At 37.6% G+C, this 25501-nt stretch overlaps 1 protein-coding gene across 10 annotated transcripts in view; it reads right to left on the bottom strand.

The window, feature by feature from the left end:
- Positions 1-25501, bottom strand: part of SIK3 (SIK family kinase 3) — a 239344-nt gene that overhangs the window by 81851 nt on the left and 131992 nt on the right. The window lies entirely within an intron of this gene.

The following is a 25501-nucleotide window of genomic DNA, read 5'->3' as shown; positions in this document are numbered from 1 at the left end:
TCTTCAGTGATGCACTCTTTATCTATTTAGCTGTCCCTCTATCTCTGGGGCAAATGTTAAGTTCCTCTCTATTACAGCTTCATTCCAACCATTTCAGACAAGACATGAAGGGGGCTCTCTGCTAAAGGGAGAAAACAAGTCTCCTGTGTCAAGTTTCTATCCAAAGGAAGAAGCTGAAGATGACTTTCTGCCATAAATCACTTGGCAAGGGACTTCTTTCATCTTTTTTTTAACTGCTCTTCCTCATGAAGTAGGAAGAAGCTAAGCTAGTGACACAGCGGTGGTGGGGGGATGCATACAGCTCAAGAAGAGAATTCTTAGAAATGGAGGGAATGAATTCCAAAGTGTAAAAGTATGAAGATCAAGTAAATATATAAAGTTTGCTTCAGAATTCCCTACTTGTAATTTTGTCCTAATCTGACTCAGGAAGAAATATCTTGTGGTACATTTTAGAGTCGAAGCTTTCAAAGAGCGAAAATACACATAAGGCGGTCTTAACTTCCTTCGACCAGCCTCACTGGAGTGTCAGAGGCACGCCACTAATGGGATGGTGGTGGGGAGCCAACACTTCTTAAAATAAGTCACTCTTCCACTATAAACAGACAGTGTCTCTATTTGTCTGCTGAGTCTATGACTCCAACTGATCCAAAACACTAGCTGAAAATGAATATGCTCTGACAGCAGGTCAAGCAACAGGGCAGAAATTTTTCATTTCTTTTGATAAAGAAATAGCCCAGTCCAGAACGGGGTGGCGGGGAAGCAGCCTGTGTGCTAAGCTTAGGTGGCTACCTGAGAAGACTTCTGCCAATTCCAAGCTAACCACAGCTGGCAGTTCTGTGCTTTGCCACTCACTTCTATCATTTCTTCTCTCTACACCCATGGAAACGACTTCCTGTTTATCAAACAAATGCTTCTTTCCAAAAGAGCCAGGGCGAGGCCAAGAGAACTCAGCTGCCTGGGAGCAGGTTAACAAGAGTGCACTCACTTCAGTGTCATCCTGTCCCTAACCCATGCAGGCCCCAAGCTACCACCCTGCTGGAGGAAGGAGGGGCTGGAGGAAGGAGGTTGTTACTTTGTTTTCCTTGCCAAGAATCCAACTACCTCACATCAGCCTTCTTTTCTTGTTGCTGTTTCTCCTTGGTATCTTTTTTTCTTCATGCTTCCAGGCCAAAACCCTTGTTGTCACCCCATTCTCTTTCTCCCACACCCACATCCAACCCATCAGCAGATTTTATTAGCTCTACCTTCAAAACATACCCAGAATTCAATGAGCCCTCACCCCATCTCCAACCCACCTTCATGTCAGCAAACTAGTCCAACAGCCATTATTTCCCTTCTGGAGCACTGTGATATCTCATCGGAATGCTCCTAATACCCTCAATTCTGTCCTTGGAGGCCTATGATCCACTCTCAAAACAACCAGAGCAATAACTTTTTAAAAACTTTATATTTTGAAGTAATTACAAATTCACAGGAAGTTGCAAAGAGAGTACGGACAGAGCCCATGTACCCTCCATCCGCTCTCCTTCAATGGGCAAATCTTACATAATTCTAGAATAATATCAAAACCCAGACTTTGACATGGGTACAACATGGTACAGTCCTATGTCATTTTCTCACATGTATGTCTGTGCAATGACCATTGCAATCATGATATGGAATGACTTGGAGTTTCTTGGTACTGAGTATTCCTGCAGATACAAAAACAAAAAGCACACCATATTTTCTTCTATCCCAAGTAAGTTAAATTTTTTCCTTAAAAGTCTTGAGGAAACACAATTTCTTTGTGAAACATAGTCACAAGATATGCCTTAGTTCTTAAAGTTTTAAACTAGAACTATTTCCATTGTTTCCTATGCCTCCTTACTACATACAAAAGAATGCTCTATGTATGATCAATGCTTCATACTTACGGGTTAACTCAAGGAATATCAACCAGAGAAAAGACTATATACCTTTTATAAAAACATATTTCTTTACTCTTCATTTTGCCACTAAACAAAGTTTGTAAACTAAGTACTATTTTATGTTAAATCTTTATAACAAAAATAGGCTATTCTTCTGATATGAAGTCCTTTCACATTAATGTATAACAGAGGATTTATTTTCTTAGAGCTTCTTAAAAAAATACCTCTGGACTAAGCATCAAGCCCAGGCAGCCTATGAAACAGAATCCCATATATTCCAAAAGGCCTTTCAAGAATGTTATTCAGACACTTCTTATGTAGTGCAAATGTTTTACATGCTACACCCATATACCAGCAAACATGAGTTGGCTAATTTTGTGATACAGACGTTATCCCTGATTCCTAGGATAATCCACAGGCTTCATATCAAGCTCATTCTTTAAAAACCAGCTCAAAGAACATTTATCTGAAGCTTTTCCTAACCCACTCACCTACCCTAGAAGAAAATGCTTCATAATTTGTGTCTAATGGCATTTATTCTACATATTTCTATAATATCAGTGAACAACTGTATTACAATTATGTCTTAACATGTCTGTCTTCTCTTGTAGACTAGGATTTCTTGGCTCACAATGGGTTTCTATCTATGAATCTCTGCAAGGTGTAGGAAAATATAGCATGCTTTGGTTTGCAGGAATGGAGAGAAAATACTAATGTGCACATGGGTACACATGTGTACATTTGTTTAGATTTTCTAAAAGAAGTAATGTTAGGTGAAAATTTTCTAAAAATGGTTACTTACAGGGGGATAAAAAAAAAGGGGTGGAAGCGAGACTTTCCTGAACGTACCTTGTTTTTAGCTTTAACCTTGGAAACATGTAATGTCTTAAGTAACTCAAACAATTCACAACTGAATCAAACGGAAGAAAAAGTAATTTCTAAAAACTAAAATCAAACTGGAAAAAAATGAACCTAGCTGTAAGTTAAGCTGGGCCATAACCATTCAGAGAATACTTTTTTAAAGTGACACAGTATTCTGCATTAATGGGACAAAAATAACCAGTTTCCTCAGTATTTGTAATAATACTGGAATTGCTTTGAATCAATTTTGCCCTTATTCTCTTTGATCAAATACATAATTATACTAAAGTCATTTGGAACCACAATTTTCAGCATAAGAGAAATATGACATAAATATATAATATTCAAGAAGTTAAAAATGCTAAAATCTTAAATTCAATTGGAATGTTACGACAAGCTCTTGTTTTACTTTCCTCTCTATATAAAAAATACGTATTTCCCACCTCTGTGCCCTGAAAAGGCCTCCAAACAATGACAGTTAATAAGCATCCCGAGGGCACAGTTTCTGGTCTCTACATGCTATTTTCCACTTGAAAGAACCACAGCTCCTAGAAGACATGTCTGATTCTAGGTCTGATACAAGAAATGTTCAGGGTAAGCCTGGAATATATTACCTAAAAGCAAGGAAGCTATCAAAGATTACTGGGATCATGTCAAAAGGACACAGGAGTCAACTTCAAGAGGCTCCTGCTGGCTCAGTGGAATAATTTGAACATCCAAAGGATAACAACTCAAGGGACTGAAACACATCAAATATATTAAAACTCATAAACTCGTAATAATATTACAAATAAAAATCAACTTTTTTGATCACCAGTATTTCCAATATCTACAAAGAGTCAACTTTTATAGGTGGTTAAAGTAGGAGAGTAAATTGAGTATCAGCTACTCTTTCATAATCAAAACTAAAGTTTACAATACCATTCTTTTTTTAAAGATTTTATTTATTTATTTGTGAGAGTGAGAGAGAGAATGAGCAGGGGGGAGGAGCAGGCGGAGAGTGAGAAGCAGAATTCATCAATCTGAAATTTAACATAAAGGAAAAGAATCAAGCACTTATTTTGCCTTTACTATAGTTTCTAAACAGTTTACAGCAACATTCATTACAAAAGAATCAGAGCTAACAAATGCAGAAAGAATGAAAGAATTAGAAAATCACCATTTTGCAATTTTTAATGGAATATGTGTGTAAGCAACTAAATAAGAAGAGTGACTATGGCTAAGACACTGGGTCAAAGGCTGATGGGAAACTTTATAAGAACTTTATAAAACTTTATACAACACTACAAGTGGGGAAACTAGACATTACACAACTCATGAGATGATGCAATAGGAAGACAACGTATTCTTGCCCCCATTTCCCCCACACTGGCCTGTGTTTAACCAAATCACTTTACAAAACATAGTGAGCTAGGGGAACACGCTGAATGACACAAGAAGGATCTGAATCTATAATGTGGGAAATCTTACAGGATGATCTAGTTTCTGCAACAAATAAATGGCATAGAAAATAAGTGTGTGTCTGCAGGAGAGGGTTATGGTTGTTACTAATTTGTAACAAATTTGTCTCAAAATTTGAGACAGTTATCAACTTAATGGATATATGGACTTTAATGCAACATGGATTGAGCAAACTATAAAAAGCTGTTAGGAGACAAAATGGAGAAAGCTAAACATGCCCGCTTATTAGTAAGAAAATGCTGTTAATTTTGTTGGGTGTAAAAATGGTGTTGTAAGCTTTAGTTTTGATTATGGAAGAGTAGCTGCTACTCATTTACTCTTGCACTTTACCACGTATAAAAGTTGGGACTTCTGGGGCACCTGGATGGCTCAGTTGGTTAAACACCTGTCTTTGGCTCGGGTCATGATCCCGGGGTCCTCGGATCGAGTCTTGTATCAGGCTCCCTGTTCTTCGGGGAACCTGCTTCTCCCTCTCCTGCTCCCCCTGCTTGTGCTCTCAATCTCCCTCCCCGCCCCCCAAATAAATAGAATCCTAAAAAAAAAAAAAAAGTTGGACTGTTTGCATACATACATACAGCAAAAGACTATTATTCTTCAGAGAAAGAAAGTATAAGAGGTGAGCCCTCTATTTACCCCAAAGCACAACCTAGGGAGACAGAGCCCAAGCAGAGAAGTAGATGAGGGTAGAGGAATGAGATCAGAGTTTGAAGCTAATAAGGCAGCTAGAATTTGGGTGGCAAGGCAGCAGAGGAAGAACACCAACAATTAGCACAGAAATTCCACTCACAGTCCTGGTCAACTCCCATGTGCAAAAACAAGACTCTGGGAAGTCTAGCAGAAAAAAATTGATGGGAGAATGAAAGCTAAAGAGAAATTTTTAGATGTTACACAGCATTCAGGAGATGTTGGAGTTCAAATTCAGCTCATAAGGAAAGACCTCCGTGACTACTCTAGGCCCTCAGTTGAGACCCCAGAAGATGACACCTGAGGAGTAAGAGCTGTTCCATAGGAATAAGGGTAAAATTCCTAAAATCACCCTAACAAAGCCTAAAACCAACCCTCAACATGATCAAGCTAATTTAAAGCTTAACTTCCTGCCACAACAAACTCAACATTACAGAAGATAACATAATCCAGAGTCTCTACAACATGTCACCCTTAATATCTAGCAAACAACAAATTACTAAACATGGGAAAAGGCAGGAAAAGTGATGATAATCAAGAGATTAAAGTCAACAGAAGCAGAACCAAAAATGACTCTAATATTGAAGCTAGCAAGCAAGGACTTCAAAATGACTACAATTAATATGTTAAAGAAAACACAGGAAAAGATGTACAAAGGGCCAAAAGGTAGAATATGTCAACGGAGAACCAGAATCTAAAGTATACAATTTTTGAGTTTGATATGATATCTAGGGATGCCTGGGTGGTACAGCTGGTTAAGGGTCTGACTCTTGGTTTTGGCTCAGGTATGATCTCAGTCTCCTGGGACTGAGCCCTGTGTCAGGCTCCATGCTCTGCACAAAGTCAACTTTAGACTCTTTCCCACTCCCCCTGCCCCACCCCTCTATGCTCTCCTAATAAATAAATCTTTAAATATATACATATATATGTATGTATATATGTATAATCGTATGTTCTAAAATGGCAAAACACCTGAAATTGAAAATTTATTGGATAGGCTTAACAGCAACACCGAAAAAGACAGGATTAAGTGACCTTGAAATAGGTATTATGGTTAAGTTTCTTTAAGTTCTTATATATAAAAGAAAATATTAAATATTTATGAATGAAATTATGATTTTTCAAATTGGCTTTAAAATACTTTTAACCAAAAAAGGTTCAGAGAAAGGACAAAACAAAAACAAACAAAACGTTGATAACCGTCAAAACTGTGTGATGAGTACAACAGAGTTCCTTATACTATTCTCTTCCCTCTCACATATATTTGAAAATGCTTATAATAAAAAACTTTAAAAGCTTTTTAAAATGGAATCTATCATTTGTACACCTATGTTTATTACAGCATTATGCCCAATAGCCAAAAGGCGGAAACAGCCTATGTATCCACCTCTAGATAAATGGATAAACAAAAAGTGATATATACACATAATAGGATATTACTCAGCCTTAAAGAGGAAGGAAATTCTGACACATACAACAACATGGATGAACCTTAAGGACTTTATGCAAAATCCAACAAGCCAATCACAGAGGGACAAATACTATCTGATTCTACTTGTTTGAGGTACCTAGAATAGTCAAATTCATAGGGACAAAACGTAGAATGAGGCTGACAAGGGCTCGAAAATGGGTAAATGAGATTGAGCCCCATGTAAGGCTCCACGAGGAGTGTGGAGCCTGCTTGAGATTCTCTCTCACTTCATCGCTATCCCTAACCCCCTGGAAGTGCACATATACTCTCTCCCTCTCTCGCTCTAAAAAATAAAATATAATAGAACTGGGATCAATGTATCTCAATCTCTCTCTCATACACACATACACACACACCAGCCCAGTCCCAAATATCTTTGAGACATCAAAGTTTGAAAGCACACTGAGGGGAGCCCGGGTGGCTCAGTGGTTTAGCGCCACCTTCAGCCCAGGGCCTGATCCTGGAGACCCGGGATCGAGTCCCACGTCAGGATCCCTGCGTGGAGCCTGCTTCTCCATCTGCTTTTGTCTCTGTGTCTCTCATAAATAAATAAAATCTTAAAAAAAAAAAAAAAGGCATCCTAAGCACACTTGTTTAAAAAAAAAAAAAAAAAAGAAAGCACACTGAAATATAGTACACTAATTCCAAGTATGTCATAAAGGTCTCCTTATAGCCTCGGTGTCCATCGAAAGATGAATGGATAAAGAAGATGTGGTTTATGTATACAATGGAATATTACTCAGCGATTAGAAACGACAAATACCCACCATTTGCTTCAACGTGGATGGAACTGGAGGGTATTATGCTGGGTGAAATAAGTCAATCGGAGAAGGACAAGCAGTGTATGTTCTCATTCATTTGGGGAATATAAATAATAGTGAAAGGGAATATAAAGGAAGGGAGAAGAAATGTTGGGAAATATCAGGAAGGGAGACAGAACATAAAGACTCCTAACTCGGGGAAACGAACTAGGGGTGGTGGAAGGGGGGAGGAGGGCGGGTGTTGGAGGGGAATGGGTGACGGGCACTGAGGTGGACACTTGACGGGATGAGCACTGGGTGTTTTTCTGTATGTTGGTAAATTGAACACCAATAAAAATTAATTAAAAAAAAAATAAAGGTCTCCTTATATAAAGTCAATTTGTAAATGTGATGATTAAAATATTCTTATTTTTTCTAGTAGTTTCACTTTGTCAGAGAAACTGAATTTTCCAAAGAAGGTCAGGAAAAAAAACAGTTCAGAAAACCCTCTGGAAAAATATTAATACAGGAACCAGGCAAACATATTCCTTTAGGATTTGTATATATCAAATGCAGCAAAAAATGTTTTGCCAATTCTCTGGGGCATTTATTTTTATGTAATGGTAGAACTGGCAGGGTGATCACACAAATATGAAGGGATGTTTAGCAGTAAAGTAAGGTCATACATCTTTTCATACATCTGGGGCAGGTTGCAAACATAAATTCTAAAGCCATGGCTGATATTAAGAAAATAAAACCACAAAAGTGAAGAATAATGAGTGGGAAATTAATTGGGGAAGAGACAGAATTAAATGTCTTAATTCAGACAAATGAAAAGTTCAATGATTTAGTTACTTGCTTCTGTCAGTAAAGTCTTAGAAAACTGCTTTTATAGCCAAAGGGAGTAAATAATGTGGTGGGCAAGCAGTATTTTTGTTGTAAAGATATACAGAAGGCCATAAGGATTAAATAGGAAAAACATGTTATAACCAAAACACAAACCCAGCATATAGCAGTGTGCTCAAATAAACAAATGGGAGGGTATTCTCAAACAGAAGGTTCCAGGGTAACATATATGAAACCAGTAACATCTGGCACGCATGGTTACACAAGTCAGTCTTTCCCATTCTCCGCCTGACTGGTCAGTCTCTGAGTGTCCTGGAGGCTTGTTGAGAAGCTCGAGGTTCCATACATGTTGGCACCGTTAGGAAACACTATTTTTAAGGCATGGAGAAGGCCCATAATAAATCATGTGCACTTCAAAAAACTGCTATTAATAATTTATTATAAATGCCCATGAGCTCTGCCTGGTATTCAGGAAATTTTTCTTGATAAATTGCTGGATTTATGACTTCATGGTCTCAGATAGGAAGTTTGGGGATATATATCTCTAAAAAAATTATACTGTGGAAGATTTAAATTATGAGTTTAGTGGTTTGCCAAACTAACCAGTTTCTCCATTCTGTTTGTGAAATTAAACAGACCCACACTGTCACGGCTGCCCCTTCTTAATACAGTTCTGAATAGTATGCAATAATCATTTCAACAAATCAAATGGATGAGTAATAAATGTTCATTCAATAATCATTTACTGGAGCCTATTAAATTGCTTAGAATTCATAATCTTCAATATCTTTCTCTGCAGTCATCCAGAAAACAAAAGGGTGTTTTCCCCCACATCAAAAACTCATTAACTAAAATGTGTTATGGAATAACATAAAAATTCCATTTGACTTGCTTATATTTCATCGCAACACAATGAAATCATTTTACTGAGTGCTTACTATATTTTAGACACTGCAGGAAGCAATGAAGACACAGATGCATACAATTCAAATGCTACAATCTGCAATCTAGTGACATTCTTTCATTCACTTAGTCTTCCATCCAGCTGATCAATAAATATTCATTGAGCAGGTATCCTCTGCAGGCACTATTTTAAGTACTAGGGATTTAGCAAGGCTCAAAATGTAAAAAGTCTTTACTCTCGTATATGTTAATTGTTGATAAGAACAAAGAAGAAAAATAAAGCAAGGAAGGAGATACAGAGTAGTGGGCCAGTAGAAAAAGTGAGATTTTTAGATAGCATGGCTAGCAGAGACCTCTCCAATAAGGTAACATTTGATAAGACATCTGAAAGAAATGGGAATGCTATGTAGGTGTCTAGGAAAAGAGTATTTCAGGAAGAAGGAATGGAATATATGAAGGCCTAAAGTGAGAATGTACTGGAGAGTTTAGGGAACAAAAAATAAATGCCAATGGGGAAGAGTCCTGGAAGCTGAGGTCAGAGAGGCAGCTAGTGTCAGATTATATAGAGTTTCACTGACCACAAAAAGGACTATGTTCCAAATAGATGGGAAAGACAATAGAAGTAGCTGAGTAGTAAGATTTCACTTTCATTTTTAAAGAATCACTCTTATTGCAATAGTGGAATCAGGGGAGACTTGGACACTGGTCAAAGGCTACTACAGTAGTCCTAGCAGATGACTGCGACCTAGACCAGGTTGGTACTGGTAGAGATGGTGGATGAATTCAGCATACTCTGAAGGTAGAGTCACCAAGATTTACTGATAGTTTTGGCATGAGACAGAGCAAGGAAAAATTAAGTGTGAGCCTACAGAGGTTTCTGATGTGAGCAACTGGATGAACAGAAGTGCCATTATTGAGATGGGGAAGACTGGAGAGAAAAGAAAGTAAGAAAATGGATATTAGTTTGCATATTAAGACTGAGAGGTCTGTTAGACGTCCAAGTGGAAATGTCAGGTAGACATGTGGATATATAATCTAGACTTCAGAGAACATGTCAGGCTGGAGATTCAAAATGCAGGAGTCAAAAGTGTAATGGGTCAACAAGGGATTGGGTGGGTATAGAAGAGAAGAGGTCCAAGGACTGAGCCAAGGAGTATTCCAAAATGTAGATCTCAGGAAGAAGAGGAGAATCTGGCAAAACAACCCCCACAAGAAAGGTGGTAAGTCAAGAGACTATTGTCTAATTATTTAGTCTAGGATCATTAAATGACAGACACAGAAATATACACATTACCTCCCCCCCAAAAAAAGAGTGCAAGAGGGTAGGGTAGGGAAAGAAAAAACTTACTACAAATAGTTTTATAGTAGAGTTATGTTCAAAGGAAGGAAGAAAAAGGCAATTAACTTGGTAGCAAAATCAGGGCAGAGTTCACAGAAAGCATAACATTTGAGAAAGGTCATGAAAGCAGAGTAGCAACTAAGAGAAAAGAAGAGCATAGGGCTTTTGTATCTTGTGTTCTCACACAACTTCCAATCAATTCCTCTGAGGCTAACAATTCCTTTATCAGCTTCACGAAGGAAAAAAAAGGACAATATCCCATGAGGAATCAGGAAGTAATGCAAGGTTTTCTAAGTCCCCACTGGCTCCACACCACCAAAGTATGTGCTAGGATACCAGTAAATCCCTTTCTGCTTCTCTTGCCTTCACATTTATCAGACACTGACACCTACGTCACAGTCTACCTCTCTATCCAGATTCGACTCACTTAGGAAATATCAATAATCATGAGGATAATCTATTAGGTAAGTTAGCCTCATAATTCCTTGAACCTTCTTTATCTTCCAGTGACCTATAACTCCATCAAAGTTCAGCAGCTATTCCTGTGGCCATATCTTAAACTTGCCTTTGCTTAATATTTTTCAACCTTTGAAATTTTAAACTTCAATAGTATACACTCTTCTTTCTTAACATAACCTTCTAGATCAGCAATGTTGAATAGAAATCAAATGTGAGCCACTTAAATAATTTGAGATTTTCTGGTAGCTACGTTAAAAATCAAAATGTAACTTCATTTTGAATTTAATATTTATAATTTATTTTTTAACCCAATACATCAATCCCAATCCAATCATTACATCATGTAATTAACACAAGTATTAGCAATGAGATGTTACTCAAATTCCAATGTGTACTTTACAGCCTATCACATTTTAGGCATTAAGTTGTCTATAGTCTAGATGAAACGTAATTTTGGCAAAATAAGAGTTGTGTTTAATGAAAGGTATCTTACATGGTATATGATAAAGAATTTGGCCTTGCCCAAAGTGAAGATCTGGCCTTTTCCCTTGGCTTCTGAGATGTAATCACTGAGCCCTTAGAATGTTATGCAAGAGATTGGGAATGTCTCTGCCAGACAGTATAACAATGATTTAGTAGGCAACTAACTGGTCATACTCATCTAGTCTTAGGATAGAAAGACCAACAATGTGACTTACGGTGGGAGTTTGGGGACATGCAATCCCAGAAAACGTGGAGACAGAAATGAAGTGTACAGGCCATCAACCGATCATGCCTATGAGGCTCTGAACACAGAGGCTCAGCTGAGCTTCCTATGGGCAATACTCAGTGCAGACTGTCACATGTTAGTACCAGGGCAGTACACAGCCTGATTCTACATGGAGAAGAAAATAAAAGCTCTGTGTTTGGTACATGTTATGGACTCTGTTTCTTCCCTTAGCTGATTTTAATTTGTATCCTTTCCCTGTAATAAACTGCAACTATGAGTATAATCGCTTTCAGTGAATTCTGTGAGTCTTTATAGTGAATTATCAGAGGTGAGAGTGGTCTGGGGAAATCTCCAAACTTGTAGATGGTGTCAGAAGTAACAGGATGTCCTGGAGACTGTGCCCTACCTTTGCAATTAGCTAATTCTCTCACCTGGCCTAAAATTCTAGCACACTGCCTTAGTTTTTAAATTTACATGGAAATTAAATCAAATTCAAAATTCAGTTCCTTAGTAGTACTAACTATGTTTCAAATACACAATAGCAACATGTGGTCAGTGGTTGCAGTACCAAGCAGCACAATTTCAGACTTCTGTCCCTCTGATCCTCGTAGGCCCAACACACATCCTTCCCAATTTCATCTAAGCCTCATGCCTTTTCAGTTCCTATGATCTAAGATCATTCATCCTGATCTCACTTGCCTTCATCCCCCTTTTTAGCCCATGTCCAGTGACCCAGACACTAATTTCTTTAATGTCAGTGGCCTCGATTCCTTTGCCAATGGTCTCTTCTTCAACACATGTCCTATGAACCCCCAACACTGACAGATCCAACTGTTTTTCTTACCCCTGTTGGCTCACAGGCTGTTGAGTACTGCTGAGGAAAGAAAGCATTCGATCCTGTATAATGGAACGAGTTCGTGGTTTCCTACTGCTAGGCAACTCTCTTAGTTGTCCTTAATCTCTCCCTCTTTCACTCACCAGGTAGCTAGTTCCACCTCCTCTACATGTATCCAGGCTCCTATCCTTTCACCCTTAGCCCTCAGGTGCTGGACTGGCCTCCGACTTCCAGCAGAAAATTAGACAAAAGATGATGTACTTTCATTTCACATTCTTCTACCTAAAAACCCACCTACAGCCACATACATGTTCTACCTTCTTCTATCCTCTCTGGGCAACCAGTTCCTGGTAACTATGATCACAGCTCTGGTGCCTCCTATTATTCACAGACCTGGTCATACAGGTTATCTTTTCCATATCAATTACAGTCAAACTCATCTTGTTCATTCCTGTATCCTTAACCTCACACTACTATCAAGTCTCATTTATAAACACTACAAAACAAAACTCCCCCTTGCTCTTTGTCAAGTAATAAGATGATCTGAGGCTTTCCCAGAATTTAACAATTTAATGTACCATAGAGGCATGAATGCTGGTAGAAGACATGAGACCCCCCCCCCCAACTCCCTAGGTCAGAGGACTTTGGTATTTAGGGCACAGCAAGCAGCATGAGCATCAACATATTTGCTTCAGTCTCCCAAATCCTAATTTGCACAGAGTGATGTGAAGGAGACCAGGTGACCTCTGCATATTCAGTTGGATGCGTCCAAGGAGAGGAACCTATAACATTACAATTGCTAACTAATAATTGTTACCAGTGGAAGCTTACAATATACCAGGTAATATTCTAAGCATTTTTTAAAAAACTTTCTAGAAATTGAAATGTAATTAATATGACATAAAATTAACTATTTTAAAGTGTACGCTTTGGTGGTCTCAATATATTCACTATGTTGGGCTACTGCCATTACTATCTAATCCTAGAATATTTCCATCACCCCAAATAGACATATTCTACCAATAAGCAATTAGTCCAAGTTTTCCCCACCCCCAGCCCCTGGTAACTACGAATCTATTTTCTGTCTACAGATTTGCCTTTTCTGGACATTTCATACAAATGGAATCACACAATACGTGGTCTTTGGTGTCTGGCTTCTTTCACATAACAGTGTCTCCTAGGTTTATCCATGCTGTAGCTTATATCAGCACTTCATCCTCTTTACCACAATCTAGTATACCACTGTATGGATACACCACATCTTATTTATCCATTCATCTGTTGATGGAAATTTGACATACTTCAACTTTCTAGCTATTATAAATAATGCTATGAACATGCTGTACAAGTCTTTGCACAGACTAAGTACTTTAAAAACACAGGATCATTACAATAACCTTTAAGATAGTGGTATCATCATCATCACTGTCATCATTATTATTATCTTCATTTTAAAGATGAGGACACTAAGATGGTGAGGTTAAAAAACTTTTAAAAACTTGCCCAAGATCACAAAGGCTGTAAGAACGAGGATTTCAATCACAGCAGTCTAACTCTATCCAAGCTGCTCTGTTTCAGTACACTTCTAATCCATCTTCTTTGTACCCATTGCTGCTACTTATCAGAAACTCCCCAGCTGTCCTGTTTTATTGCCGATAGCCTCCTAAGTGCTCTCCCAGGCTCCAGTCTCATCGCCTTCAAATACACCCTTATTTTGGCACCAAATGTACCCTTTCTAAAACATAACTTAGACTGTCATGACCCTTGCTTAGAGTCCTTCTATGGCTCACTATCATCTAACAGTGGATGAGGGATCCCAAATCCCAAAGTTTGGCGCCTGCCTTTGGCCCAGGGCGCGATCCTGAAGACCTGGGATCGAATCCCACGTCGGGCTCCCAGTGCAAGGAGCCTGCTTCTCCCTCTGCCTGTGTGTCTCTGCCCCTCTCTCTCTCTCTCTCTCTGTGACTATCATAAATAAATTAAAAAAAAAAAAAAAAGAAAACTAACAGTGGATGAAACTATAGTGGTCACATAATCATTTATTTCAATGAAATCTTATGTGGAAATCCAGTAAGTATTTTAGGTCTGAAAGCAGAGATGCCATGCTCTTGTTGAACAGGAGGGAAAAAATGGGGAGTGGTTGAATGTATTTGTGAGAAAAGCATGACTGCTAAACCTGGCCTCACATATCTACTTTCTCAGAGAAGGCATCTTAGACATTTCCAAAGAACCTACAGAACTTTTAGAATAATTAAAAAACCACTGGCACATCATTTAATCCTTTAAAAAACTAGTTCTAGTTCCCTAAATATCCTTGACACCTTGAAGTCTTTACTGTGCTATCCCTCTGGAAAACTGATTTCCACTTATCAAACTTCTCATACTTGCAAACTCTGCTCAACCATTACTCCCTCCATAGACTTCTCTAACCCACTCCTTGTCCAACAATTGCAAATACTGCTCACCATCTTTATCACATTTCTATCCTTCGTACAATACAGTACTCAAAACAGAAGATAAAATAATTCCAGATATAGTATGACTCCTGCAAAGAATAAGAGCACTATAATTCAGCAAATCTGAAACTGAGTTTGGAACCAAGCAGCCAACTACTGTTCCAGACAGTTTTGTGTCATCAGCTGCCAACATTAAGATAAAGTTCTCAGCTTTACACCTAGAGCAGAAACTTCCAAGCACCATGATGCATCACCTCAAGCAACCTTGCAAAACTCTGGATCAAACCAACCATGTTCTTTAGTCCTATACCTAACCTGTAAAGTACTGCTAACTAAACAACCCATAAAAAAGGCCATGAGTGGAGTCCCAATAAAGTTAAGATCTCCAACAATTGCTAACCTATCAATGCTGCCAATCAGTCCTTCAACTTGTCCCTTTACTTACTTCTTTCATTTTGTTTAGCTGCTATTCCATGATCTCACCTCTGCATACAAACTGTTTTTCTACTTTTCAAACACTAGTAGTAGATAGACTCTAAACTTTAATCCCCCGAACATCAATCTCACACAAATACTTCTACAAACTCCATAGCCTTCAACTCCTCCCCGAGGAATGCCCCAATAAATCTCCCTTCCTCCCTTGTATCTATATTTCCTCTGGTTCTCCAGGTTCTTTTCCCTCAAAATAAATGAGAGACTTAAAGTCAAATATATAATAAAAAAGACAACCAGGGGTTCAGTCAGTTAAGTGTCCAACTCCTGATTTCGGCTCCGGTCATGATTTTGGGGTCATGAGATTGAGTTCCTTGTCAGGCTCCACGCTCAGTGAGGAGTCTGCTTGAGATCCTCTCTCTCCTTCTCCCTCTGCACCCCACCCTACTCAGTCACTCTCTCTCTCTCAAAAAGTAAATAAATCTTAAAAAAAAAAAAAAAAGACAACATACATTCAGCCAATGACCCTTTTAGTTACTGACCCTCTCTCTTTGCTTCCCATCATAGCCAAGTTTCTCAAGAGTCATTTTTACCTCTGGCCTCCAAAGGATGCTGATTTTATCTTAGTGGTTGCTCTGGGGACTATAACGTGCATCTTAATTTCTCACAATCTACTTTCAGCTAACTCTGACTTGATTCTGGTAAACTATACCAACTTTATTCCAATATGACTCTATTTCCTCAACCTTCCTTTAGGTACTTGTATTATATCAATATATATGAGAAATGTAGAAATAAAGTGTTATAAATACTTCATGAAGCCCTTTTTTGTCTTTTAAAGAACTAAAAGGAGAAAGAAAAAAAAAGAACCTAAGAGGAGAAAAGAGGAAAAAGTATATTTATATGGTCTTTTATTTCCTACATATTCATCTTTTCTGATTTTATTTCCTCCTGTGGATATAAGTCACCATTTGGTGTCATTTCCTTTCAGCTTGAACACTTCCTTACAATGTGTTGTATAGCAGGTGTGCTTATAAGAAATTCTTTGTCTTTGGTTATTGAGAATGTATTTTTCTTTTGCCTTCATTTTGAAGGACAGCTTTGTTAGATACAGAATTTATGGTTCATAGGGTTTTGTTTTGTTTTTCTATTTCAGTGTTTTAAATATGTCAGTGCACTGCTTTTGGCCTCCATTTTTTCTCATGAGAACTCAGCTATAAATCATACTGTTGCTATCCTGTATTTGATGAATCATTTTTCTCTTGCTGCTTTCAAGATTCTTTGTCTTTCAGTAAATTGATAATATGTGTCCAGATGTGGATCTCTTTTGTTTTGTTTTTTTTTTTTAAGATTTTATTTATTTACCTATGAGAGACACAGAGAGAGAGAGAGAGAGAGAGAGAGAGAGAGAGGCAGAGACACAACAGGCAGAGGGAGAAGCAGGCTCCCTGCAGGGAGCGCAATGTGGGGACTCGATCCTGGGATCCCAGGGCCGAAGGCAGGCACCAAACTGCTGAGCCACCCAGCCATCCCTCTATTAATATTTCAAGTTTGCTGGTTCTTTCTTCTAAAACTTCCAAATCTGCTATTGATCACATCTAGTGAATTCTTCATTTCAGTTACTGTACCACTCAACTCTAGAATTTCTTTTTTATCATTTCTATTTCCTTACTGAGCTTCTCTATTTGTTGAGTCATTGTCATATTTTCCATTTAGACACGGTTTAATTGTCTGAACAAATTTATAATTGCCATGAAGTTTTTGCTAAACATAACATCTAGGCCTACTCAGAAGCTACTGGTTTTTTTTCTTCCTGAGTATGGATCACATTTTCCTAGTTTTTTTTCTTCAATATCTACAATAGTTTTGTTTCGTTTTGTTTTAATAAAACTACATATTATAGATAGTATGTTTAACCAATTCTGAATTATGATTTTTCCCCTTGAGGACTGTTGTTGCTGTTTTCGTTTTTTTAGCAATCCTCTTGGAAATAATTTAAGAATCTGTCTCCCTGTGGAATGCAGTCATTGGTTTTTCTAATTTTTTTTTTAAATCTTATTTTTATTCTTTAGTGTGGCTCCTTAAGGTCATCCCTATGTCTACACTGATTAGTGATCAGGTCAGTAGACTTTTCACCCTCTGCTGACAAATCTATTGATGAGTTCAGGAAGGCATTCAAAGTTCTGAAAGCTTCAAAGTCGGCCGCAGCTTTTACTCTTTGCTGTGCTTTCTCAGGACTTTCGATCAGATGCCAGTTCCCCAGTAAGCCAGTCATGAATTAATAACTTATCTTACCCTCTTGTGGTTCTCTCATTAACAAGGTCTCCCTACTAAATTTCTGGCCAGTTAACTACTGTGTGGCTTGCCCCTAGCAAGATCACAACATCTACCTAGCAAGACTCTGAGCCTTCCGCATTTGTTTCCTACCTGCTATTTTTACTGACAACACAACTGGACATGAGAGTTTTTTGGGTTTTTTGTTTTTGTTTTATTTTGGTCTTCTTTTCCAAATCATACCAGCTGCCTCTGGCAACAAAGCTGCTGGTTTTAAGACTAGCCCAGCCTTGATTACATTATGCTTTCCCTTGGGGAGGGAAAGGAAAGGATATATGGGCTCAGGCAATAAGGCCAAAGACTCCCATTATTCTTCACGCAAATTCAAAAGATTTTCATGAATTAAAGCTTCTCAATTTAATGTTTGCCACTGATTCATTTTCAGAGCCCTAATGGTTATGTTTTATAATCCTGCCACTTTTGTGTTAGCTCTCTGGATAGAATATTTTCTAACGCCTCCACTGTGTCATTGCCAGAGGTCCTGTTACTCCTAACTATCTTCTCATTTTCAATTCCTGGCCTGTATGAATTTTAGAATGTAGTTATTGTATTATATAACATTTGTTTACATAAATATATTTGAATAAACTAGAGTACACAATTTAAATGGTGTCATTAATATGTTCTGTGATCAACTTTAGAAAACATTCTCATAAACTCTCAGTTTCCCCTTCTTCACTATTGCACTCACACCTCATCCCATTAAGTTCTAATTTCTTTTCCGATTACACTGGTGAAACAGCTCTCTTTAAGAGTACTGAGAACATCTTTCACAAAGCCAGAGGCTAACTCTCAGTCCTTACTATATTTTACCTTTCTACATCATTCAGTAATGCTCCTTTTTGAAATTCCTATTTTTCTTGGCTTTTATAATACCACAATCTTATTTCACCAACAGCAATTTTTTCAGGTACTTCATGGCCTTACTTTCAACATAAATACTAATGATACGAAGGGTCTTATCCTTAATCTTTTCTGCATGATCCCACAACAATGACCAATTACCATCAATCTGCTGGTGAAACAATGTTCTAGGCTCCATCTTATCCCTGATCTCCAGACTACTATATCCAATGACTTAGTGTGCAATTTTTACATAATTGATGCTTCAATTCACTCTATTTTTCACTCTTATATTCTCCATCTTAGTAAATGACACTACCATTCACACTAATAACAGAATCAGAAATCAGAAAATCATCTTAAAACCCTCTTATTCGTTTTCTCCTTTAACACTATGATTTTCCAAAGGTTTACTACTACTAAACTCCTGATAGGCTTAATTAATCTAAAATTTAAAAATACTGACCACCTCTTTTACATAGACAACAATAAAACAAAAACCTTAAAAAGAGAAGATGAAATTGTTATTATGTAAGTAGAGGAGAGGCTGCTATTTGACAAACACTAGGTCTGTAAATAAGCGACTCTCTGTGCCTAAATCTCAGTAGTACTCATCTAAAAAAATGTCTCACCCTCTCTTTAAATGGGTCTTCAATAACAGGGGGGTAAAAAAATACTTATATTGCTATGTCCATGACCTAAATTTTCAAAACAGAAATTTGATTTATATTTGTAATAAAAGACCCTCCTTGAAATACTCAAGTGAAGTCCTTTATATTGGCTTCTTCAACCTGGTGAGTGGGGAAAACCATGTACTCTGGAGTCAGATAGTACTTGGGTTAAATCTCAGTTATACCTTAAGCAAATTATTTAGCCTCCTTGAATCTCAGTTTCTTTGTAAAATGATGATAAATATTATATTGCAAGATTAAAATGAAAGAGATGAAGTCTCTATCTTTTTTCAATAAATCATCTTCAGATATTACTGTACAGCTTCCTAACTGGCACTGGTATGTTCCATACTAATTCTTCCTCACATGGCAATAATTCAAGATAAGGTTCAATTGTTTTGCACTTCTGGTTCATTCATTCACTCACTCTTTCATTCAATGAACAGTTACTGATCACTTTCCTCAATAAGTATCTTGAGTCCAACAGTATGAACTGGAGAGCAAGAAGAGAGTGTAGATAGATACAATGGTGAGCAGACATGGCTCTGAACTTGTGGAGTTTGGTGTCTGGTGGAGAAGGAACCATTAAATAATTACAAAAATAAATGTAAAACCACAATAGATATAAGGACCACTAAGAAAGAATACAGTGCAATGAGAGGGTGTGATAGGGGATTGGTCAAGTCAGAAACGTCATTCAAAGCCTTCATTATTTATTGAGCCTTTCCTATCTTACCAGCCTCATTTCCGGGCATTTTCTCACATACAGCCTATATTTAAACCATACTAAACAACTCAAGGAATATGAAATATGCCATGTTTTCTCTCACCTTAAAATCTTTCAAACAGACTACAGCATTTCTGCAGTACCCTGTTCCTCCTAATTTCAGCAAGAATCCAAAGAGGCAGTTCTTGCATTACCTCTTTAATGCTTTCATCACACATGATGTTAATATCAGCACCTCCACCTGATAATTTTCTCCTTTGTAAATGTTTAGTATTTTATGGGGAGATATTCTGAAATTATGCCAAAATTCTGTCTTCTTCAGTATTAGTTTCCCAGGGTACTGAAACAACATACCACAAGGTAGGTGACATAAAATAACTATCATTTGTTCACCCACAAACTATCATTTGTTCTGGAAGTAGTAAATCCAAAACTAAGGTATCACCAGGGCTTCACTCTATCTGGTGGCTTAAGGGGAGGATCTTTTCTACACCTCTTCTAGTTTCTGGTGGCTATCAGTTTTCCTTGACTTGTGGCTGCATCGCTCTAACATACTTTGTTTTTTTCAAGACTGTTTTGGCTATTTTGAGTCCCTTATAATTCCGCACAAGTTTTATAATCCACTTGTCAATTTCTACAAAAATGTCAGCTCAGATTCTGATGGGGATCATACTGAATCTACACATTAGTTTGAGTAGTGAGCAGTACTGCCATCTTAACAATGTTAACTCTTACAATCCATGAACATGGGACATCCAGTCATTTAGATCTTAAATTTCTTTCAACACTGTTTTGTACTTTTCAGACCATAAAATTTGCATTTCTTCTGTTAAATTTATTCCTAAGTATGTTATTCTTATTGATGCTATTGTAAACTGGACTGCTGTATTTCTTTCATTTTCGGATTGTTCATTGTAAGGATACAGAAATACAACTTATTTGCATATATTGCTCTTGTATCCTGCAACCTTGCTGAACTCTTATATAGTTCTCATAGTCTTTTAGCGGATTTTTTAGGATTTTTTTTTTCTTTAGGATCTTCTATATGCAAGATTATATATGTCATTTATGAGTAAAGTTTTACTTTTTCCTTTCCAATCTGGATGTCTTTTATATAAGTCTTTCTTTGCCTAACTGCTATGACTAGAACCTCCAGTACAATGTTTAATTAGAAATAAAAAGAGATGAAATCTTTGTCTTATTCCTGATTGGAAGGGAAAAACATCTAGTTGTTCATCTTTAAGTATAATGTTAGGTATGGGTTTTTCAGAGATCCTTTATCCGATTAAGAAAGTTCCCTTCTATTTCTAGTTTGTTGAGTGTTTTATTATGAAAAGATGTTGGACTGTCAAGTGCTTTTTCTGCATCTGATATGATTGTGTCATTTTTTTCTTGCATTGATATGATGTATTACATAAATGTAATTTCATATGGTCAACCAACCTTGCATTCCTGAGATAAGTTCTACTTGGTCATGGCTACAGTTCTTTTTTTTTTCTTCCCAGGAAGGGTCAGGGGAGGGGCAGATGGAGAGGGAGAAAGAAAAATCCCAAGCAGGCTCCATGACTAGTGTAGAGCCCAAAGTGGGGCTCGATCTCATGACCCTGAGATCATGACCTGAGCTAAAATCAAGAGTCGGACACTAAACCAACTGAGTCACCTAGGCATACCTACAGTAGAATTTAAAAAAAAAAATTTTTTAGTGAATGCTCTAGGCTTTACTGTATATATTTTATCTTATCCAAATGGGCTTCTAACTTATACTAGCTTAATTTTCTAGTGATTATATGGAACTATTACTCTTTTATAGCTCTCTATTCCTTTTACTCCCCTTTGTAGTCATTTTTAATAAATCACATCAATTAATGTTACAAATTCAACAATACATTGTTATAATTATTTCTTTACCACCTTTAGTGATTTCCTTAGCCCAACAAAGCTTTTATCACACACCTCCTTTGTGCTGTTATTGGCAAATATATTACGCATATATTACCTTATAGGGAATGCATTATATATATATGTATATATTATTTCATACAGCTGCTTCTTAAATATGCTAAGAGAAGAAAGGGAAAAAAGTATGCATCCCTTCTGTCTTTCCCAATTACATAATTACCTTTATAGGTGCTCTTTCTTTTTTTATATGGGCTCAAATTACCAACTGGGGTTACCTGCTTTCACCCCCAAGAACTTCCTTTATTTATTTCTTGTAAGGTGGGTCTCTTGGTTTTGGATGATCACAGAATTCTCTCATTTTTTTATTATTTGGAAAAAGCTTTATTTTCCCTTCATTTTTGAAAGACAGCTTTACTGGATGTAAGATTTTGGTAAATAGGATTTTGTCTCTGAACACTTTGAAAATGTCATCTTATTACCTCTGGCCTCCACTGTTTGTGCTGAAAAGTCCAATGTGAACCTAATGGGGTTCCCTTTAAATGACATATCATCTTTCTCTTGCTGCTTTCAATATTTTTTCCTTGTCTTTGACTTTCACTATTCTTTCACTATGTATCTGTTTGAGGATCTCTTGTGTGCAATCCTATTTGGATTTTGTTTAGCTTTCTGCTTACGTAAATTATCGTTTTCCAATAATTTGTGAAGCTTCTGGTCATTATTTCCTTGCATATTTTTTCTTTTCCTTTCTCTTTCATCTTCTGGTACTCCCACTAGGCATATATTGTTGCATTTGATAGTGTCCCACATTTCTCTGAGGCTCTGTTCATTGTTCCTAGTTTTCTTTCTTCTCCAAGTTACATAATCTCCATCAATCTATCTATACATATGCTTCTTCTTCTACCAGTTCAAATCTATAGTTAAGCCTCTCTAATGAATTTTTTATTTTTTTCTAATGAATTTTTTATTTCAGTTATTTTACTTTCCAATTCTATAATTTCCATTTGGTTCATTTTTTTAATGATTTCTAGTTCTTTATTAATACCCTAATTTGATGTGCTATTGTCATCATATCTTCCTTTGCTACTTTAATTGCGAGTTCCTTTATTTCTGTGAACATGTCTATAATGGCTACTTTAAATCTTTTTTTGATAAATCTGACATGCGGTGTCTCTGACAGTTTCTTGGCCTGCTTTTCTTCCAGTGCATGGCTCATACTTTCCTGATTCTTTGCATGTCTCATATTTTCTTATTGTTGGAAACTACATATTGTTGGAATTTATATATATTTAGAGGTGCTGTATCATAGGACCTCTGAGTACTGATATACTTCTCCTCTTCTAGAACATGTTACTGTTTTTCGCTTATTTGTATAGTGACTAATGGACTGTTTCAGTGAAGTTTATTCTCCCATCCACAGTGTTCAGCTTCTGATGTTGTTCCTCAGGAAAGCACAGATTTGGTATATCCACAGTTACCCTCAGATCACTGGATCACTATGGTTGAGGAGGGCTCTCTTCCCATCTTTTCTTAACCACACCCAGTTTTTAAACTCCAATAATTGCTGGCTGGTTGCTCCACTGCTCTCAAGAATGCCCTGGGGAATAAACTGGTCTATAAACAAGCCAATCAAACTCTGGTTCCTGGGCAGCCCAGGTGGCTCAGCGGTTTAGCACCTCTTTCGGCCTGGGGTGTGATCCTGGAGATCCAGGATCAAGTCCCACGTCAGGCTCCCTGCATGGAGCCTGCTTCTGCCTCTGCCTGTGTCTCTACCTCTCTCTCTCTCTGTGTCTCTCATGAATAAATAATTTTTTTTTTAAAGTAAAATCTTGGAAAAAAAAAAAAAACTCTGGTTCCTTTGAAGGAATAGTTTCTGAGATCAGTGTTTGATTTTTGTTCTGACCTCTGGACGCTTTTATGATTTTTATTCCCTGGATCTCTCTAGGTAGACTGAGGTATAGCTTATATCTTGAATCTCCTCTCAAATGCCTTTTACCACAATCTCCACTGTTCTTTAGAATACTTTTAGGCTTCAACTTCTTCAGTGTCTATTGCAAATGAGGTCAGTTCCTTTGTGAACAGATTAGGAACTGTTTAATGGTCTGTTTTTCCCTCTGGGCCCATCTCTGAGCCAGGGCTCTAAAGCTACCTGTGGGGGACAATGGCAAAATTCTCTCTGAGTGACACTCCCATCCTAGTAGCTGAGAGCTCAGTGGAAGGAGAGGGGATACAGTCTGAGGTCCTCTCAGTTTTCCTCTTCTGGGATGGAACAACCAATTTACAATCTGAGGCAAGAGTGATCTGGGCCCCAGTATTCTCAGCATGCTGCAACCGAATTCCACAAGTGGGGGCTAGGCAGTAGGAAATCCCTGCTCCTGCACTACACTCACCCATGACTTAGCTGCAGCAATAGGCAGCTGTAGACAGGAAGAGAATGCTGATGTCCTGTTCCTCCCAGGAGCCAGTACTCTAGGTTAGGGTTGGGGGGGTGGGGTCCTCTGTTCTAGGCTACAGTAGCCCTAATAAGAATCTCCACCTCACTGAGCTGGCAAGGAGACAGCAGTACTAATTTAAAAGCCATTCTCATTTCTTACCAAATTTTCATAGATGTTTTTGAAAAAAATGTCTCTTCATTTGCTGTTCAAACTTAGGACCATGGGGGAGGGGGTTTCATCATTTTCATGTTTCACTGGGTCAGCAGAGCTCCTCAAGCTGTCATGACAGAAGTCAATCTCTCAGGTGTTCTTTAACATAGGCATGAAGGATCAAAGTGTTAGGACTCTATATGTGTGATCTCATTTAATCTTCACAAGTGTGGTGCAGCTACTATAGACCTTGGTTTTACAGAAACTGAATCCCAGAACCATTTAATAACTTGCTCCAATTAAAACAGCAAATAGGGAGTAAGGAGCTGATTCAAAACCAGGTCTCACTGCCTCCAAAGCTCGTGTTCTTGATCATGCCTATCTTTTCAACTTTTATACAGATCCTTTTAAAAATCAGAGCTCATGAAATAGTTATATCCCTATCCAGTCACAGTGATTTCTTTAGGGAATACATCATTTTCTTCCTCATCTGTATCTTTTATTTTTTTTTTTTAATTTTTTTTTTTTTTTTTTTTTTTTTTTATGATAGTCACAGAGAGACAGAGAGAGAGGCAGAGACACAGGCAGAGGGAAAAGCAGGCTCCATGCACCGGGAGCCTGACGTGGGATTCGATCCTGGGTCTCCAGGATCGCGCCCTGGGCCAAAGGCAGGCGCCAAACCGCTGCGCCACCCAGGGATCCCTATCTTTTATAATAATACTAGGAGAAGTTCTATTTTGTTTCCTCATGCCTTCTGCTACATTTTCATAAAGAATCTCTGACCAGATGATTATTATCTTTTGTGTACTTTTAAAGTCTCTTTTCCTGGGGCACCTGGGTGGCTCAGTTGTTAACTGTCTGCCTTTAGGTCAAGTCAGGATCCCAGGATCCTGGGATGGAGCCCTGCAAGAGCCTCCTCAACAGGGAACCTGCTTCTCTCTTTCCCTCTGCCACTTCCCCTGCTTATACTTGCTCTCTGTCTCTGTCAAATAACTAACTAACTAAATAAATAAATAAATAAATAAATAAATAAATATTTTTTTTGATCTTAAAAAATAATAAATAAATAAAATCTGTTTTCCTAAAGATCCACCTGCAAGTGGATCTATGTGCAGTGGGTTTGGGTCTCTGATTATTACAAACATTAAAATGACAAGGTCTCTTTTTCTCCCAAGACTACCATTGTATATAACCACATAAACAAAGTCAATTAAAAGTATTATTAAGAAATGATGATACCTCTTTTAAAAAAGACTGAAGCAAAAAAATAAAAAATAAAATAATAAAATAAAATAAAATAAAAAAGACTGAAACTTCTTAGGCCCAAATTATAAGATTTCAG

Source organism: Vulpes vulpes, chromosome 12 (genome assembly GCF_048418805.1).
Source record: "Vulpes vulpes isolate BD-2025 chromosome 12, VulVul3, whole genome shotgun sequence".
Taxonomy (NCBI): domain Eukaryota; kingdom Metazoa; phylum Chordata; class Mammalia; order Carnivora; family Canidae; genus Vulpes; species Vulpes vulpes.
The sequence above is the reverse complement of the archived record's forward strand: the minus strand, read 5'-3'. Positions and strand labels throughout refer to the sequence as shown.